Raw genomic sequence first — 21,277 nt, forward strand, 5'->3', positions numbered from 1 at the left:
ACCTGTGCTCTTCCTATATTTTCCAATTCAAAAGTCAACAGTCTACAGCACATATGTACAACTAGGATTCACGCTGTTGTACACTGCTAACAAACACAGGTATTTGTCTTCCCCAGTGCCCAAGGGGTTCCTTCTCATGCTCTTTGAGGGAAAGAAACAATACCTCCACTCAACTCATTCCCCAGAGGAAAGCAACCAGCTCTGAGAATGCATCAAGAGCTGTGGCAGGCTTGTGGCAGCAAGCCCCATTCAGAGCCTGTGAGGAAGCTTACCCCCACAAAGTGCTAAAAAGCTTTAATGGACAGAAGGACCACACAAGACAGTTTAGAAATATTTTGGCTGCCATCAAAATGAGCAACATTTTCACTTCCTGCTCTGTCACGGAAAGTTCAGTGACAGCTCTTGACAGTGGTTGTAGGACTTCTGAAACCAGTCTGGAAGGGATGGTTCAGATTTATTAGGCATTTTTTGTTTTCTTCTCCCCAGAAGGATGAATTTACCAGCTGAGATAATTAATGTAAAGACACAGAATAAATGTACATTTAATTAGATGAGGGAATCTAAAGAATCTGTCTGATTTACACCAGCATGAAGGTCCTGATTTTTCAGGCCTGAAATTCTTAGTCCTATTTCCATTTTGCAACAAGCTGAATTTTACTTCCAGTGAGTTTTACCATTTAAGTACCTTAGGCCTAAAATATATCCTTAATAGGTCAACTGACTGATAGTTTGACTGAAAATACTAACAGCCTTAATTTAGGAGTCCGAGATTAAGTACACTGATCTTAGAAGAACTAAATAGTGTTTAGTATCTTCATCTGAGCTCCTTACTCATAAATAACTGATCACCAGAAAACCCCACCAAATTCTCACAGGTTTGCAATTTCAAAACAAAGGGAACAGAGAAACACATCTTAGCTGGTGATGAAAGTTCAAGAGGTAAAAGGAAGGCTGTTCCTGAGATGGACATAGAAAACATTGGTTCTATTTTGTATTACCCAAAAATATCAGCAGGGCTCTGGAAGTAAGGATTTAGTGAGGCCCATCTAAGTACATGGGTCATCAGAAAGTTGTTCCCCAATACAACAGGAATACAACCCGACAAAGTGATACAATTCTTGCATTCTATAACCCTTTTTGAGTAAAACAGATATCTTAAGACTGCTTATCTCACTTGCCTCTGGTCTGTGGCGAAAGGTGCCACCTTCTTTCTATATGGACAAATAGGGATGATTTGCATCACTGGAGGTCTATTTGTGCAACTTCTTTGCTGCTACTGATTCCTTTCAGGAGGTGTGCAGCATCATGTCTGTAAAGTGCCACTGTTTTGTGATCCAGCTCAGAACTGGATCTTTTTTTCCCCTTTTCACTGGCTAGCACTCTTCTTTATCGTTGGTGTCTAATTATGCTGGCTTTCTTGTTTTCTGTCTTTAGGTTCTCATGGATGAGTGAGTATAAAGGTTTAGAAAAAGGTTACATAGCTTTTTCCAGCCCACACAACACTATGCTGACTCTACTCCAACATTTTTTTCTTTTTTTTTTTTAGAGATACTTCTGTGGGATTGTTTTTGAACTGGCAGGTATGTATCATTTACATAAGTCTTTGTTTCCTCAGCATCACTGATTTCTGAGCCCTGTATACAGATCTCTTCAAACTCTTTTTTGAACTTTTTACTAGTAAAAAAAATGTTTAGCTTCATGGTTTGGTTTTTTTTTTTTTCTGTACGATCCTTAGGGATCATCATCCTGGTATATGAATTCCACCTCTAAGCTGCCTCCTACACTGGTGAAAGATACAGTATGTCTTGTCATAGGCTTCTTATTCTAATAGCCATACTTACTTCTGCAGGATTTCATCCTGAGCAGCAGTGGCAGCAATCACAGTCTGCCCTTCATCTGCCACCCAGCAGACTTCAGACTGCTTTCTCAAGTAAAAAAATACAACTGAAGTTATACAATCCCACTGTGTGTCTACTTGTTTATCCTTTCCATGCATTTGCCACATGTAACTTCTGAACTTGCTGGTCGATTTCAGCTAAAATAATAGAGGATTACTCATCCGAAAAATTTAATGTTCTTTTTCTAAATTGCTGTTGATAGTCCTGAAGAGGAGAAAGTTACATTAGAATCCAGAGAGGAGAGAAAGGTGAAAGATGCCACATCTAATGAGCAAAAGTCAATCAATGTTTGCACTTTGAGACACCAGAGAATCCATCCATGTGGTTTTGTGTGTAACCAGATCGAGTTTGATTTGCTGCTCTCAGAAAGATTTACTGAAGGTAGACTCAGCTTTGCAATTCCATGAAGGTACAGACTGGGCCTCCAAAAATTCATCTTCTCCAGTTCTTTCCTTTGTCCCCTGCATTTGAATCTCTTGTCTATTGTGTATTTACACATGATAACACTTTCAATTTGCTGATTCACACAGCCAGCCAAAAGATGAGTTTCCCTATGGCAACTGCCTCACCCAAGGATCTTTTCCTGCCCTTGAAGGCTTGCAGGTGAGGATTTCAAACAACCTTCACATCTCATTGCTTTAGCTTTCCTCTGAGACTAAAGGCTTTCAGAAAGCCTCCCAACATTCTAGTTAATTTAGCCTCTTTTGAGTAGTTGTCGCCAGGAGCTCTGGTTCTCTCCAAAGTTGCCAAAGGCTCCCAGCCATACTTTTCTGCTGTTTTTCCTCAGATCTAAATGTTATCTGCATGAAGCAGATTTTACTGGAGAGACTGTTTCCCAGGGAAATGCCCTGGGTGCCCAACACATGCCAGCTGTCGGCTTGCCAAAACTGTACCCTGAGGCAAACATTAAATGAAGGCAAACACAAGTGCCCTAAGAAATTCGGAAATCCAGAAACAAATCTGACACAATAAGCAGAGCAGAAAGTGTTAGACATCACCAAGAAAAATGACATCTGCTTCTAAGTAATGGGAAATGTTACCATTTTAATGGAAACTTGTGTTAATAGCTGATGTAAATCCCAGAGAACAAGCTGTCCACTCCCTCAGCCGATCTGTGAAATAGCCTTTCTGTCAGCACTTCTGCTCACCTTATCTTAATTCCACTGAGCTGGCACAAACCTTCCAAGATCCTTTGGCTTTACAGGAGGAGGAAAAACAATCTCAGTAATGGGACATGAAGGATCTTTCATTTCTGATCTACGCTCAGATCCTCTCCGTCTCTTGAAGACATCAACAAACGTAACTCTCCTGTTTTTCTGCCCTTCCCAGAAAGGTGGTCTGTATATTTATCTCTGTTATTAGACAACCACCATCTGGTATCTTACCAGGAACATCATTAATTTCCCCAAATTCTTAATATAAATTTCAGACCTGAGATCCTCTTAAAATTTTTCACCCAACTTTTGTACTTTGTGTAAAAATATATAGTTACTCCTTCATTTTATTTTAAAACAATATACACATTTGTATTACAGTCTCATAATTATCCACCTCTCCTATTAAAACTAGTAGATCTGCTCAGAGTTTTGACAACAGCCTATTGTCAAAATTAAAGCAACTGTATGATTTTTTTCCAACCTTTGCCTATTTCTTTACACAGCAGAAAGCCAAATTCAAATTTGTACTTCTGCCTATGATTCCGGTGTTTCAGCACTTGTAGAAATCTTACTTTCTTCGTTTTTCTCAGGTTTGTTTGAATTGTGCTATTCAAAAATCCCTCAGCACCAACCATTTAGATCGTTCTGTCACTGTTCTGGTAAAGCTCTGAACTATATATCTGTTTTGAAGCTTAATAGCTTAACATGTCAGAACTAAAAGTTCCTCTTAAATTCAAACGCCTTTTGGGTTTTTTTCCCGCCAAGATCCTCTAAAGACACAGTGCTTCCATCAAGGCCAACTTTTCTCAAGCTCTTGCAGAAATGATGAAGCATTCCCCACCTGTTATGGTTCTCCCTTTGTTCTTATGCACTTTCTACTTTATGGCTCTTTTACTACACTCCAGTTTCCATTTCAGGAGGGGGTACTCTCTTCCCCATATTTCCCACTCCCTATCCCCGCAAACAGTAGTCCACAAGGCCGTTTCCCTAGGATAATTTCAAATTTCCCAGGCCTACCACTCTCTAGTACCATCCAGTTTGTTTTCAAGAACAATAATTTCTTCTGAATCACCTATCTCAAGTAATTGTCTCTGTTCCATCCACTGCAGCTAAGGTGGGAGTTCACCCTAAATGCAACCAGGTTATACAACTAGGCCCTCAGGCTGCTGACAACACTTTCACTTACCATCTAGCTCTACAACTCAGATTGATAAAAGCCAGCAAGCATTAATCCAGTTTTCATCACTCCAAAAGTTCAAACCTGTCAATCTAGCAGATGAAGTTGTGTGTTGACACCAGAGATCATCCTTGACCACACTGCCAGCCAGGCAGCCACATTTTACCATTATTAACATTGAGCAGGAAGGAGGCACCTCCAGTTAAACACTGAAAAACTAATATTGGGCCTTCAGAAACCACTTCTTAATGATCTTTCACAAACCTCCAGAAAAATCTCATTAACAGCAGTAGAAACCCTGGAGCTGTGCAGAACACATCCAGTGTGTGTCGAAGGAGACCATTAGTTTGTCTCCTGATGAAAGAAGTCCATGACTCACAGTGCAGAAGTCACCGGAGGGAGCAATAGTGATTTTGAAAACAGTGGAAAAGGACATCTGAGAAATCTAAGGGGAGACCCAACAGCAAAAGGGAAGTCAGAAAACTGTAGCTGTAGACATTCTGAACTGAGAACAAACAAGCAATGTCAGGTTTAATATTTTGCAGCTTTTGAGGCAGAATGCCAGTTTCAGCTAATTTGGAGGAAATATCAGGAAGAAGTACAAAATGATCTCTGCTACATGAGGTCTCTTCACAGAAAAAGTGTTCAGCACCTTTGGTATGAAACCTGACCGGATCTTATTCAAAGTTATTGTCTTTTTCCTCTTTTTCTTTTGCAAAATCAATGATTTTACTTTTCAAGAGAACCAAGTTCAAGCAGGAATTCTTTTCTCTCTTCCTTACAGCAAAACTAAAACATTCAGGTGAATGGATATTAAAATGTCTTCAGAATGTTGTAACTACTTTTCAGAATCTTCCATGTCATGTTACATCCAGATAATATAGCTAGAGATGCAACACCAAGAATCATACTTTTAGTTCTACAAAAATAACACCTGAAGTTTTGATCTAGGTGCCTCTAACATTTACATTCCAGGCACCCTCATTTTCAGTGATGCTCAGGAACATTTTAGGGATTCAGCTGCTTCTATCTCTCCATTCTTCTCCTCTACTTCTCTGTCAGAGTCAGCCTTCATCTTCTCTAGAGAACCAACACTTGCGAAGTGCCAGGTATGCTCAGCTGACATTTAACTGATCAGAAATAGGGACTGCAGAGCCTCCTGAAATATCCACTCAGATCTTTTTAGGACTTGCCAGCTGTACTGGTCTATGATGTGAATTAATTGGAATTGGGACAAATGTTAACGTTTTGGGTTGTTTTTTTTTTTTTCCTTTAAGATAAACTGGAACAAGAACTGAATTATTCTGTGATTATGGCTACCCTGAGCCTTGTTACTTCTAATTCTCAGATTAATTTTTTCTAATATCTGGTTAATTTTTTTAGCACAAATGTTGCCTCATCACCAGTATGAAGACTGAAATTAAGGGTGAATATTGCACTGCTCAGTGTCAAGATTTTATAGAAGTTTCACATTATGGTTTCTTGTAATCTTAGCAAGCATTCAAACAATAAAAATCAACTTCTCATGGCTGTGTGAAAAAAAAAGAAAGGTTCTTACTTGTGGAATCTTGATGCCTGAAAGGCCAATGAAATGATGCCTCACCTTATTTTGATCCCAAAAATTTAGCTGCAAGATTTCAAAAGAGAATTTAAACCTGGTGATATGTGCTGGCCTTCCTTCCCTACCTGTATTCTTGTGGCTTCTGTCTTCTGTTTGTTTGAGCAATAACCCTACAAATTCACAAAAGTTATATTTCATCATTTATAACATAATGCAATTTCCCACACTTGGCTGTTTGCAGATGATAAAAGTGTGAGAAAAATATATGCATATCAGCAGCAAAACATTAAATAAATCACAGGTGTGAACCTTAGAGAGTCCATGCGCTTTTTATCAAAGAGGAGAGAGCAGGATACAAACCTCATACTTACATTCTCTTGTTTTCATTCTGAGAATCTCTTTGAAATGCCGTGGAAGGAGCTTAAGTCCAGCGGTAATTAAAAGTTTTGTAATTCTGTGTGTGTCTCGGCCTCCACCCAGTGAGAAATATTCCATACCTCAGGATGATCTTTCACATTACAAGGCCGCTCCAACACAAGTGTTGCTCTCCCTTTCATGGGGGAGACTTAGACCATAACTTCTTTTGTTTTCCACTACATCTTTTAGTATGAGTGGGTCAGAACCCCCTGAATGCCATAAGCACAGTTATGCTCTTAGCAGGCTGTCAGGAGAACATAAGGGAAGTCAGAGTAAATTACCTCTGCAGTTGCCAGGTGTCCATATACACTTTGAACAGAAGGTATTTTATGCCTTTCTCGAGCATGGCCAATGTGGCTTTCATGTGCTGGCAGGGGTTGAGGAAGTATTCAGCAGCACTTAGAATCAACTCCGCACTGCAGACATTTCTGCCAAACAGAATAAGAAATCTACTACTGAAACCTGCATGGTCTCTGGTGCTTCCTCCATGACCCCTCTCTCTCCTTGCCACCTAAGCTGGATTTCCAGGGTAAAGCAGCTGACAGGATCATTCCACCTGATTTATCACCTCAGACTGCCAAAACACTAAATATGGATGGAGATAGGCTGGAGGAGAGAAAGTATCCAATGTCAGACTGCAAAGCTTCATTTTTTCCCACCTGTGCAGCATTTGCCTGAGGGACAGCAGGGAACAATGAAGAGGGCAGCCTTGTTTAAACATTTGTTTTGTGTTGCTTTGCTTCTGTGAATAGAAATAAAATCCCTTTTAAAAGCTGAATGTAGCACTTCTTTCTGTGTTTATGTCTTGTGGGGTCTTCTCCGGCTATTCTCTGGAAGTGCGAAGAAAGTCACAGAAATCACAGTACTCTGGGAATTAGGTTGTAAATATTTATACAAAACAAACAGAACAGCAGGGTTCAGAAGAGCAGGATCTCATGATATTTCATTTCCTAGATCACTTGGAGGTCCTTATCTATTCAAACATCTCAACTCTGCCAAATTCTGGAATTCCCCTATGCTATATCCACCCTTCCCCAGTACAAAACCAGATGCTTCTTTATACATACAGTGTTTTGTATAAAGGACATTGTTTAGGGATGGAACCACTAACCTGCAAAGGGAAATGTTCCAAGGCCTCTTCAAAACAAGATCCTTGTACTCTGACCCTTGAGAGATCAAATAGGTGAAGATACATGAACTCTGCCTAAATAAATTTACTCCATGTGCATTCTATATATACAAATTCCAGCTCTGTGCAGGGAATAGATGATATAGAAAATGTTGAACATGTACAGATTTGCATGGTAAGACGAATTAAGAATGCTGCGCAAATATAGATGTGAGCATTTGAGGCCTTGGACTCTGAGTAGTTAGTGAACATTGGAATAGTGATGAAAGAAAGCCTGGGTATGACCAGATGATAAGTGGTGAGGGGCCAGGCTGCTTGCCAGCATGAGACAGCATGTGACACTGAGAAGAGACATGTAATCACAAAAGCTAAAGATGAGAGAGGAGGGTGAACATGGGAACTGAGGCAAAACATTGCATATTACTGTAGAGGTCTGTACAGTCTGACAAGAGACAGAGTAATTAAGGGAATATGCTCTTTGTCGGAAGAAAGTGGAGACTGGGTCCATTTGCCTGACATGTCTTCCGCTTCATTAGAGAGTTTAGGAGAGCTGTCACCAACTAAACTTCTGAGTACAGAATAATCTCTCTTTAAATGACAAAATTAGCTAGGAACAGACTGGAAGGAAAAATAGAAAAATTGAAATTCATACAAGCAGTGTGAAGCCAGCTTAGAATATTTCATTAGAAGTACAGGAAGTTTGCGGCACAGCTTTAAGCAAACAAGGGAGAAAACTGTATACACAAACAGCAAGGTTTGTGAATATGTATGTATGTATCTTCCAAAAGCTAGACTAGTCAGGACTGGTGGAATCAATGAGAGGATTTTACAGCCAGTGCCCAGTGAAAACATTGTGGACTAGTTATTACTTAAAAGATGTTCTGAATACAGACATACTTCAGAGCCTACTTAAGTGTTTCAGCAAATCAAGGTTAAAGCACTGCCACTGTCCATTCAGAGAGACTTCATAATTATCAATAGACTCCCAGGGTGACATGAAATAATGAAGAAATTTCAGCATCTTTTCTTTTTCCAACTTATTTCTTAAAAAAAAAAAATTAAAAGGTTCACGTCTCAGATGGCCTGATCTATACACAGAGAGAGCACTGTGTCTTCCTCAGATATCAAAATAATTCTGTACTGCTCAACTACTGTTGGAATAAGACATAAAGAATGCAACACGTGATTCCTATTAAACTGTTAGTCTGTAATACCTGCAGTTCACAGAACGTTGAAACAACTGAAACTTTCCTTTCTGAGTCCACTGTTTATGCCGTGCTTACTTACAAATAGCTTTTGTAAACTGTTTTCCAAATTTGAGAAAAAGAAATGCAATTTAGACTTGCTATTTGTGAAGCTTAATTCATTTTCCAGCTCCACCACAGATTCCCTGTGTATCTGTATGGAAGCCACATAGGATGAGATTCAGGAGTGAAGTTGGAGCTTTTGTTCCTGTGAAAACACTTGGTAGATCTGGCCTTAGTCTCTGTGACTATCTATAAAACATATGCAATGACACAGACACACTCTCCCCTTGGATGTAGTTTGTAGTGAACTAAGATTTTTCTGCCACCCAGCAATTCATTACAGGCCTCTTCTTCCTTTATAACCAACCTGCATTATGAGGTTGTATGAGCACTTTACAGTTGTGCAAGCATTTGTAGTTGTCTTCATGACCAAGTCAGCTAGTTTAGCCAAAATTGTTACTGCAGGAGGCCTGGGCTATTGGCAAAGCTGAGGGGGGAATAATGCCTGGAATACAAATAAAAACAATGGGAAAAGGGATGGGGCAATGGATAGCTTGAAGAACTATACTTCTTATGGAGAGGACACTCCTGCCTCCTAGGGAGGCACAGTCATGATCTTTAATACAAGGAAACATGATGTGGGTAGACAGTCAGGTTACTATTAGTGTGTGGTAACAGAAAGTGCAAGCAAGTTAGTGTCTGGCTTGCAAAAGATGATGTACCTAGCCAGTGGTATAAAGAAGCAACACAGTCAGAAGCTAATGTTTGTCATGGCATAGGATGAAAGAAGATGAGGACAGAGCAAGCTAAATGCATGGCAAGAAGACAGGTGAAAGTTGGGATAAGGTTAAGGAATATGCAGTTGCAACAATGAGCAGGAATCAAAGAATAAAAACCATGTCTGAGAGTACAGGTTGGTTAAGGGGCATCATACAAAGGATCAGGCTTAGACTACTTTTCATGTGGTGAGACTCTAATCACCTGGAAGCATGGTTACCACCAGATTCCAGTTGTAGAACTGGATGGTCTCTGCAGAATCCGTCAGAAGGACACTCAGAACGATGGCAATGAAGCCTACATAAGGAACATGTACTCTTCCATGCCAGGAGAGCAATTTCTTTCTCGGGAAGAAAACACACTACAGGGAAACAAAGATCACTTCTATCAAAACTGCAAAAAATAATAATAATAAAAATAGGACTGTTTCTGAGGGATCCTTTGGTGTGTGATCCTCTCGCTTTTGTTGACAGACAAGTTCCAACGAACTCTAACACAAGTAACCTGTGCCTTCTTTAATGAGACCTTTGAATCAAAGACAGGGAATGTTCACAACAAATGCTCTTCACTCAGAATGCGGGTGACCCTCTGGGAATGTAAGACTGAGCTCCAATTCTGTAGTCTTTCCAGGTCTTTCAGTAGTTATCAGTGTCATGAAGTCTGGTGCTTCACTTCTTTCTATGGCTCCTGGAGGCTTGTGACTATTTGGGAAATGAAATTTGCACTGAAAAGAAACCAATTCAGTTAACATCAGAACTAATAATGACTGTTTTTTTACTTATTTACATTCTACATATGCCCTCTTTCCTCCTTCCCCTACTCAGCTTCTCCTCTGCACATCCCAACTCCTTCCCATGGTCCCTAGCTTCAGGGCTCTAATTGTGTGCTCTGTAACATCTGTGGTTAGTTCAGCCCATGCTGAGAGCTCATGTGCTTATCTGGAAGCTATTCTGTCAGTAGCAATATTAATTCAAGGCTTTCTTTTTCACTCTGCTGACAATTTTTGTGAAACTTGTCAGACCTTTGTGACTCTTTTGCCCTTTCACTGACTCCTGTAGGATCAGCCAACTTGTTCAAGGGGGTCAGACAGGAAAAGAGATAGATGGACACAAGTTTCAGTCACATTACCTCAAAGAATCAAGCCTTAAAATCCCATTATGGTCAGGAAAGAATACTCATAGGATCCCTAAAGATTAAAAACTGAGTTGCCCTAAAAGCACCTCAAACCTGTTCCAAAATATCTCATGATTTTGTGGGCAAGATTCATTATATATTTCCAGGTTCAGCTGCTAATCTATATAAGTCTTACATCTTTGTGACCTCTTTTAGCCTTTGAGACAGCTCACTTTCTGCTGGCACATACCCTTTTTGGAGATGTGATTGATGGCAGCGAACGGCCATTCTTGTTAATTTCTTTCAAAACTGTTTTTCTAAACCCAAGGAGAAGGAAGGCATCTCTTCCTCTCCAATCCCATAGGCAGTACTGTGTATAATGGCTGCTAGCCCCTAATCAACTAGAAAGCTATACAGTGTATTTCTACTCCCCTCAACACAGTGTAAAAATAATTAGGCTTTGCCTCCACAAAAATCACCTTTACTCTAAGGGTTTAATCTTTCAGGTTCTTCTCAGCCCCCTTTCCTGTACTTACAAGTGTGCATTTATTCTTGCCACACACTTCTGTTTCTGCATTTGTGCTCACATCTGACATAAAGAATTCACTGGGAAACTCCCCCCAAAGGGGCAGCTGAGTTTTCTCACAGCTATAGCCTCATTATCCAGACTGCCTCTGCACAAGAAATGTATCAGCAGCTAAGGCATGCTGGAGTGCTTGAGAGGAGGGAGGCACGGCAGCTCATCATGCCCCGGAGGCTGCTCAAATTGGTGCCGGGGGCTATCTGAACCAGAAACAAATTGTGCAAGTGGCTTTTAACCACCCCGGTGGGATGGGAGGAAAGCATGTACAGCCCTTCACTGCTGCTGGAAACAGAGCCTCCCTTAGTGCTGTCTTCATTAACTGCAGAGGTAACCCAGAAAAGCTGCTGGCCCAGGCAGTGTGCAAGAGCCTTGGGGGCTGGCATGAGTGAGGCGTCTTCCCGTTCACACACTTACCTTTTGCACTTCCCACTGCCTGTGAGCCCACATGCTTGCCTGCATGGAGTGTTTGACCTCAGTCTTGTACATAATCACAAGTGTGAGCTGGAAGCAGCTAGTCAGCAAGGTACTTTGCAAGAAAAACCTTCTCCTCTTCCTCCTGTTACTCCGAATGGAGTTTGGAGCTCCCAATTCCATCACTGTCAGCACAGTACTTGTGATTTCTTCAGATACACTGCACCCTGTTATTGTGAATCACTTTCTTCGCTGCTCTTTTTCTCTATGAGTTATTCCTGACTACCAGGAAACCAAACACTGCCAACTAGCTCATACATCTGTGAGCAGAACCACAGCAAGTGCTGAGACTCTTCTGTCCAAAGGAAAAAGTGGCTCTGTCTGTGCTGAGTGCCATCAGGTGCATAACAGCCTCAAAACAGAAACTGTTATCTTCTCCTGCATCAGTGAAAGTACCCAGTGTGAACCTCAGAAGCAAATTCTAACATCAGCCAGCCACTCCTGCAGATCAGAAAAATACAACCTAAAATGACACAGCAAATTCAATAGAATAATTGAAACATAGAACAATAGAATCATGGAACTATTGAATCATAGAATTATAGTCTCAAAAAATCTTAGAATCATAGAATCATCTAGCTCAGAATAGAAACTTAAAGTTCCTGATCTGGTATCTACACTTTTTGAGTTGACTGACATTCTTAGAGACTTAGCGGTACCCTGCAATTCTGTTTTCCAGCTTCTCTCCACAAAATATAAAGCTGAGAAATTCTGGGTTTCCCAGTGGCACTGGAAGGGCTGCCAAATTTTCTGATCTTAGATGGTGTGACGGACATCTGAGCTTTTTCTGTCATTTTAAGGCATAGCCCACAGCCTGACATTTTAAGGCAAAGCAATTCTGCCTTTCCAAGAATCAAGCTATAAACTGCAATGGTTCAACATGAGCTTCATGAGCACCTCAGCAGAAATGGGGAGTGAGAAGATGATAACCTTGGCAGTACCCTGAGGAAAGACTTTCTTTTTCATTAGTTCTTAGTACACTAAAAATTGTCGAGAAATCAAGTAATTGCAAAAATCAAGCAGAGATTAAATAACTTTAGATAGTTTCGTGGTTTGAAAATTCACAATGAACTTGAAATTTGGAATCCCTTACTATACTCATGCTCTCACCTTCCTGATACCTGAGAACCACCTCCAGCCAGAAATCAGGATTGGGTTATTCAGATAAGTCAGTGTTTGAAGTGTCATACAATGCTAGCACCTATTGAAGAATTTACAAACAAAGCCTGTGCATAACAGTTCATCATTTATTTTGACCTGTGTATGTGATAGGCCTGCCTTGAAAACATAATTGAAAGAAAAGTATTTTTTGTGGTTTATCAGAAATGATCATCAGAAGTCCAGTGGGAGAGTCAGTGGCTTTTCCTAAGCATCATAACAAAAAGACGAAAATGAAAAATGCAGTAGAATTTTGCTGAAAATCTAATATTGAGCATATTACTTCTTGATTTTCATATTCTGCTATGTGTCAGATTTTGACTACTTAATGAAGAGATCTTAATCTTCCACTTCTAATATTCTATTTACCTAGAAGTGAAAAATAGAACAAGAGATAAAGTGCCATTTGCTCTGAGGCCAATTCCTCTGCTCTAGAATTGAAAACATATCATCAGAGGGCATTGAACTCAAGCCAGAGAAGAGCCTTGTTGTGCACAGTGTGCACAGTGACGTGATGAAGCACCTCTCCCACCTGGCTCTTGGGCCTGCTCCTTAAGACTTGACTCACTTATGCCTGCTGCACTGGGCAGGGCATATGAAAACACAACAGGAGTATTTCATGTCACTGCATGGATGTTCTTGGCACAGAGGTGAATCTATGGGAAAGGATTTTACCTTTGTCAGTATATCTCAGGCCAAGCAAAGAGGGTTTTGCAGCTCAAACCAATAGCTGATAAGGCTATTCAGTCACAAAAGATACCTGTATAAGTCAGACAAACTGAAGTCCGGAAGGTTTAGTCCTAAGCTTTAGAGGTCCTTTAAAACATGCATGTACAGCAGATGACTTCTACTGTGCTATGCCTTGCATCAGCATTTTAACAAATGACATATAATTTGGTGATCTGTAACAGGATAATATGCTCACACATAAAGACGGGCAGGAAGCTGTGGTAGGAGGTTTCCACTGTTCTTTTAACTCAAGTTCTGGCTTTTTTTGCATTGTGCCTGCAAACACCTATATGATATACTTTCTTGTTAGACCTGGAGTTCCAGAGGTAGTTAGAAAAACACTGCTTGATTCTGCTTTCTATAGGATATATTTCTATCTTTTTTGTGCTAGTCTATATCATCACCTGATACTGATACCACAATGTGTCTAGCTTCTTTACTTCACATGCTAAGGCCAGGCCTGACAGCAACCCAACTGGAGTTAAATAAGTACTTAACTGATTCCTCAGAAATCAAATCTTTTTATGTTAAGGGAGGAAAAAAGATGAATGATCATGATTTGAAGTTTCTCTGTTTCATAGCACCCTTCTTGAAATACTTCAGATAGGCTTGATATTTTTACTGCAGATCTTCAAACCACCAAGAATAAATTAGCACATATATAAATTCTCACAGAACTAGAACCTAAGTAGGTTGTACTGTGTAGAAATATTTTGTAGTAATTCAGAAAGTTTTTCATAAAAACTAATTAGAAGTTAGCTAATATTTCATTGCAGCTTTCCTGCAACTGCTACAATAAACTTTCGAACACAAAAGAGCATGAGACAACAGACTAAATAAAATTCAGTTCAGAAGATGACAATGAAAACTGAACTGACTCATGCTAACCAACTGAGTCAAAGAGGCAAAATTTCTAGCTGGTAAAAACTCAATTCAGGAAATACATACATGAATGAAATATCTTTATTGATTATCTGGATGAGGGCACTGAGTGCACCCTCAGTAAGTTTGCAGATTACACCAAGCTGGGAGAAAGTGTCAATTTGCCTGGGGGTAGGAAGGCCCTACACAGCGATCTGTATAGGCAGGATAGATGGGCTGAGGCCAATAGGATGAAGTTCAACAAGTCCAAGTGCCAGGTCCTGCACATCAATCTCAGCAACCCCAGGCAACGCTACAGGCTAGAGGCAGAGTGGCTGAAAGACTGTATAGAGGAAATGTACCTGGGGGTATTGGTTGATGCTTGGCTGAACATGAGCCAGTAGTGTGCCCAGGTGGCCAAGAAGGCCAATGGCACTCTGGCTTGTATCACAAGTAGCACTGCCAGCAGGAGCAGGGAAGTGATCATCCCTCTCTACTCAGCCCTGGTGAAGCTAGACTTTAAGTATTGTGTTCAGTTTGGGACACCTCACTACAAGAAAGACATGGAGGCTCTGGAGCATGTTCAAAGAAAGTCAGTGGAGCTGTGGGGGGTCTGGAGCACAAGCCTTATGAGGAACAGCTGAGGGAGCTGGAATCATTCAGTCTGGAGAAGAGAAGGCTCAGGGGAGACCCTATCACTTTCTAAAACTACCTGAAGGGAGGTTGTAGTGAAGTGGGAGTCGGCCTCTTCCCCTATGTAATCAGCAATACGGACTAAGGGGAATGGCCTTACGTTGTGCCAGGGGAGATTCGGGTTGGGCACTAGGTACTTCTCTGAGAGAGTGGTCAGGTACTAGAACAGGCTGCCCAGGGATCTGATGGTGTTGAATACTGTTCCTGAATGTGTTCAAGAAATGTTCAGATGTTGTACTGAGGGACATGGTTTAGTGAGAAGTACTGGTGATAGGTGGACTGTTAGACTGGATGATCTTAGAGGTCCTTTCCAACCTTGGTGATTATATGAATCTATGATTCTATGAAATGTAGCACTTATAGCACAACACGGAGCTATTCAAGGCTTGGAGTTGTCTCGCTTGTGTTCATAGGAGTCATTGTATTTAAAGCTTCCAATACCTTTCTGGGCATATTCACACATGAATCCAAGGTTAAGACTAAGCAACAATAATTTTCATGATGAAGGTCCTTAGCTGCATTATTGTTATGTAAATTTTACAAATTAAAATCATTTTATTTTATAGATGAAGAAAAAGGAATGACTGCTACTGTTGTTGAACAGTAAAAATGGTTTCACCATCCCCTGAAATCAACTGGAGTCTATGTTTAATTTTAAAAGATGCTGAGCCAGACACTAAAGCATTCCAGAGCCTGCTTGTATTCTAGCTCTTTATAGATGAGCAGAAGTCTAAATATACTTGCAAAAGGTCTTGACAAAGCTCATTTCCATATAATTAAATAGTGTCTTAATAATATTATTACTACTACTGCCATTAATACTCAGAGAATCTTTTGCAAGCACCATTTTGATGATGTTACCATATTTTCAGTGGCTTTAGTGAATTCTTAGTGCATACTTCAAACACGTCTGTATAAAAATTCAAGAGTTAATTTTCATTCTGTAAGCTCATACTGTGTGCCCAGTTTAAGACATCTGAAGGAGCCCAATTTTCCAGATGACCAGTGCTCAGCTCTTCTTCAGAAATGATTTAGTCTGCCTTTCATTGGGCACAATTCATTGCCATTCCCTTTTAAATACATGTGTATCCTGGATTCCAAGATTTAGATTTTTTCAGTCAAGATCTGAAAGTATTTTAAAAGCATTTGCATTTCCTAATTCTAAATACCTAAAATCAAGGGCCTGTTTTAAATTTATACTTCAACATTTTAGTGAATTGCCTAGTTAACAAATTGTATAGTTCATAACATCTTCATGTAGGTGTGGGATGCTTCTTCTCCAGACATGAACATACGAGACTATAAAAAAGAAGCTTCACATTTCTCAGTGTTATACATGTGTGACTTCCTGATTTTCATGGATGGAAATCAGAAGAATTGCTATGCCATTTCAGGTCTACAGACTTCAACTGATAGATTTCCTTCCTCTCTCCTTTCTTTTTTTTCTAATGTACTTCCTTTCTTCCTCTCTCCCTTCCTCCCTCCCTTCCTTCATCCCTCCCTTCCTCCCTCTCTTCCTCCCTTCCTTCTTTTCTTCTCATTCTTTCTCACTATATCTTATCTTTCAGGATCTGCTTTCAGTTGAAATGTTCTCTTGTATCCCCTGAAATAATGACAATATATTTTTTTAAGGTGAAAAATCAAGACCCTGAGGAATCTCTTAATGAATGAAACTTGAAACAGTATTTTGTCAGGATAATTGCACACTGTAAAATGTTTCAGGTTATATCAGACTATCTATGTGACTTGAGGTTGCAGTGTTATGGATGGAATCATCATGAATATCCTTCATTATTACCTAGTTTATTTCTTTGAGCAAATAGTAATTGTATAAACATTGCCTATGGATACATTCATACAAATCATTCCAAAGGCAGCAAAAGTTTAGCATGCATATCCAAGGGCAAGGTTTTGCCCTATATTTTCAGTGATAAAGATTATTTTAAGCACATCTGTAATTAATAGTTCACCAAGAGTTCTTTTTTTTTTCCTTTGTTGGTTGTGGTTATGTCTAATATAATAATGAAATATATCATTCTTTCAGGCAGCTCAGCCAATTTACCATGACAGGCTATTGTTCCATTTCTCACTCATTAAAACATAGCCCTGCATGCCATTCATACAGACCTAGCTTTACCACATGGGCACAGTATGGTGATATACAATTGGAATTCATTTTGTTTCTTGAGTGCAAAACAAAGTTGAAAGATATAGTATGTAAAGAAGCTGTGAAGACTTTTCTTGCTATGTAAAGCAAAGTACAGTTTTATTGAAAGCCCCTGCTACTCATTGCATTGTCTGTCTACCCCACAGTCTTTTTTATGATGCATTTGCTTAGACTCTGATCAGCTCTGTTTTAAATGTCCCAAGTGATTGGTTATCAACATTTCTCCTCTGTCATAACTGCTCTACAGTGTAATCAACCTCTGTCAGGAACTTTTTCTGTTACGTAATTATCTATCTTTTTTGTTGTTGTTGTTTAGTAATGTTTTATGTCCTTTACAATCCTTCTACCTAGAGGAGTACTTTTCAAGGGCTTATAGATAGAATTTGTACCAAAACCTACCACCAAACAGTCAGCTATAGCGATTCATGGCTGAAACAGCAACATTCATTCCTCCACTACTTTAACTTAGTCAGGACCACATACCATGCTCCATCGGCTTTGAACTGACAATCTGTGCCATGTGACAAACAGTAGTTATTTCCTCCTCAGTCACTGTTTGTCTCGATGTGATGACGGGAAAGATATCTATGCACAAGTTTGTAAGAGTAGCACTGGAGAGAGTGACTGTTGCCTCTAGTTGTAAACTATAGATCAAGCTACATCCAGACCCAGTTTTATGGAGAGGGATCACTACCTGTTCTTGCAGTCAAAAATCACCCAAACCATGGAGATGATTGACATTTTCATTGTTATTCACCTGATGGCACTAACAGGATTTTCTGACCCTGCCCAGTCTCCCCTGTGACCTCTCTCTACCCCAGTCCATAGCCCATCCCCAGCTCCAAGTTGATCCCCAGTGTGTGGGGTTGGGGCTGTTCCTGGGCCTCCCCATCTGCCCTGCTCCCAGGACAGGGCTGTAAGACAGGCCATGGCTGTGAGGTCTTCCTCTACCATGGCTGTATCAACAAGTCTCGTCAGCTCATAGGTTCTGCCCATTTTTGAATGTATTTGTCGTGCTTAAGAAAATGGGATAATAATTACTATAACAAGGTTTAAGCTCTTGCTTCTATATGTTGGCCTGTTTTCATCTTCACATGAAATAATGAGATGACAATTGCTGTTAGACAGAATACAAATATGGGTCAAAAACTACAGAAGGAGATCAGAAACCCTGTGTTGTCAATTGAGCAAGAGCAAAATGCAAAGACATCAGAACTGCAGTAACTGCACCACATACTTGTACACTCACAGACCAGAGGGGCTTTTGCTTCTGGGCTTAAACCAGTTGCACAACACCCAGGGTTGTACAGCTCTGAATTTCACAAAGATAATGCAGGAGAAGATCAACTAAGAAAGGAAATGAAATGGGGTATTGCCTTGTAACTGCACTTCCCAAAAAAGCTGCCCTCTCTTTGTGCAGCCACAACTATTCCTTTGCCCTCCAGGTGGCAGAAAAGGTGGTTATACTTCTCATATTATTTCCAAAGTGCTCTCCATACAATGTGTTGATGTAGGAACAAGTGCAATAAATCAGTGCCATTGTGTTACTATTATATACCAGTAAGAGGAGATGACCAAAGCAAGCTGCAGTATTGTCTAGTGGAACAAAATCCTTTTGCAGAGATGAGGTGAGAAATTCCAAAAAGACCAATCAAGCTACAAAACTTGGCAACACAAGGACAGATTAGATTCATTTTAGACAAGTGCAAGGTAATGAACACTGGAAGGAACAATTTGAGCTACCGATACATACTGCTGGATTTAGAATTAGCTGTTACTTCTTAGGAAAAGAGTTCTAGGCATCATTATGGATCATTCAATGAATACATCTGCTCTGTGTGCAGAAGCAGAAAATAAGATGTTTGTCTATACAGGAAAGGAAATTGTGAATAGCATGGACAAATTATATAATGCCGTTGTATAAAACCCGCTGTACAAAGTGTTCTCTCTTTGAATACTACATTTACTTTTGGTCACCTCAGCTCGAAGAGACTATGAGAGAAACTGGAAAAGATACTGTGAAGAGCAAGTGAAAATGCTTAGGATCACATGCAAATATTTAAAATAAGGACAAAATGAAAAGAATCAGATCCATTAGCATGATTAGGATAAAAGTGACCTGTGGTAGGAAAGAGCTCTCTAAAATACTATATGGCGCAGAAAGAAAGCAAAGCATATATTACTGCCTCCATTTTCAAGAATGACCTATGAAGAACAGCAGGTTGTAAAACGACACAGTGAAATATCATGGTATACAAAGTAAAATAGTCTGTAATGCTTTTGGGTTGCAGGAATGAAATTGCAGCAAAAAGATTCAGTCTCTGATTAGCCATTGATGATAGTGAATGTCATTTACAGAAAGGTCCCACACTCACTGCAGGAGTGCTCTGGAAGCAATTTCCTATAAGATGAAATCTCCTGCATGGAAAGGTGACGAGACTGTTTGGCTAACATTTTCTAAATTAAGTTAGAATATTAAGACCTGTTCTATTCACATGCCTTAGTGCACTTGCACTAGCACATCACTGTTGACAAAAGGAAGTGGCTGACCTCATGGCACACAGGATCTTGGAGTTCTGCTATGTAGTCTGTAGCACTGAGCATTGACCCTTGCTGCTAGACTAGCTCCTAGATCTGCATAGGTATCATCAAGAAGTCCATAGCACCTCTGCCTCTCCATTGTTGGTGCTTCCTAATTTCTCATGCTGGAGCAGACTTCCTTTCATTTCCTTTCAGGAGGAGGGGAGGGGAAGGGAGGGGAGGGGAGGGGAGGGGAGGGGAGGGGAGGGGAGGGGAGGGGAGGGGAGGGGAGGGGAGGGGAGGGGAGGGGAGGGGAGGGGAGGGGAGGGGAGGGGAGGGGAGGGGAGGGGGATGAGCTTTGTATCAAACAGCCACTTTCACTTTATAGGTTTATAGGTTTATACCTCTAAGAGTTAATTCGTCTAACCATCTTAGAAGAAATCATATAATTTTTAGAAACAATTTCTAATTCCAGTTGAAAACATACATTTTGCAAAAGTACTAGAAAGCATGGAATACCCAATGACTTGTGTCATTCCACATGGATGGGAAGTTAACTGCCTTACTGAAACAAATTGCACTGCTAGCTGGAAAGTAAAATTATTCACTAACTTTAGATAATTCTCAAAATTCTTCAGAAGAGCCTTCTTCTATACCTAATGTTCTGATTATAGAATACAATGGTTGATCAGAAAATGAGAACAAGTTCTGTAACAGTGTTTAATTTCTACTTCTGATTATTTTCTTTTACAATGTTCATCCACATCCAGATGTTATCCTCGCTGGATATTTCAGCTCCATCAGGGAGTGAGATCCATTAACAAGGAAGTCTTGTATCTGGCCTCCTACCACTAGCTTCCATAGGCCAGCAGACTGAGAAGTTATGTGTCTTAGAGGGCTGATCTTGAGTCTCTGGCCACATTCTCAGGAGATAACGCTGACTTCTCTGACCTTTTACAATTGTCCACATCAGTGTCTCCTTACTTCCCTCTTGTTTGCTCATTTAGATAGCAAGCAGTTTGATGCAATGTTTTTACAGTGTACAATGTAGAAGGACTTTAGGCAATGCTGTAATGCGAGGGTAATATGCAAGTTTAGATGTCAGAACTTTACAGTCAGAATGTTTTCTAATCTGTTAAACATAGTTACTGCACTACTTCTATCCTACTGCAATTAGGAATCTGCTGAGTTATTCATTGCCCTCACTACATTTTCCTGTCTTGTCCCTATTGAAGCACTAATGTAAGATGCATGATTTTCATGTGTGTTTAATACAAAATAAGCACTTGTGTTTTCTTCCCACCTCTTAGTGAGCTTCTGAAGGAGACTAATGCCATAGATAAGATGTAATTAGCAACTGGCTATGAGTCTTTCAGCTTTTTCAGTTTCTTGCTGGTTTGGTCACTGTCAAATTCTCACTTTCTACAGCTTATTCTTAATTTCTGAGATTTTTCTTCATTTTTTAATTATTATTTTGCTTTATTTATATATTGCAATTATTTTCTGTCTGGAACAATGAACAGGCTTAGGACTAGAGATCTTTAATAATGGTTTAGAGGCTGTTTTAATTCTATCAGGATTTCTTTCTATTATTCGTTTTCAGAAGTTGGAACATTTCT

The sequence above is a fragment of the Cyrtonyx montezumae genome, unplaced genomic scaffold (assembly GCF_038088225.1).
Source record: "Cyrtonyx montezumae isolate F1298 unplaced genomic scaffold, pur_monq_1.0 scaffold_3, whole genome shotgun sequence".
In the NCBI taxonomy this organism is placed as follows: Eukaryota; Metazoa; Chordata; class Aves; order Galliformes; family Odontophoridae; genus Cyrtonyx; species Cyrtonyx montezumae.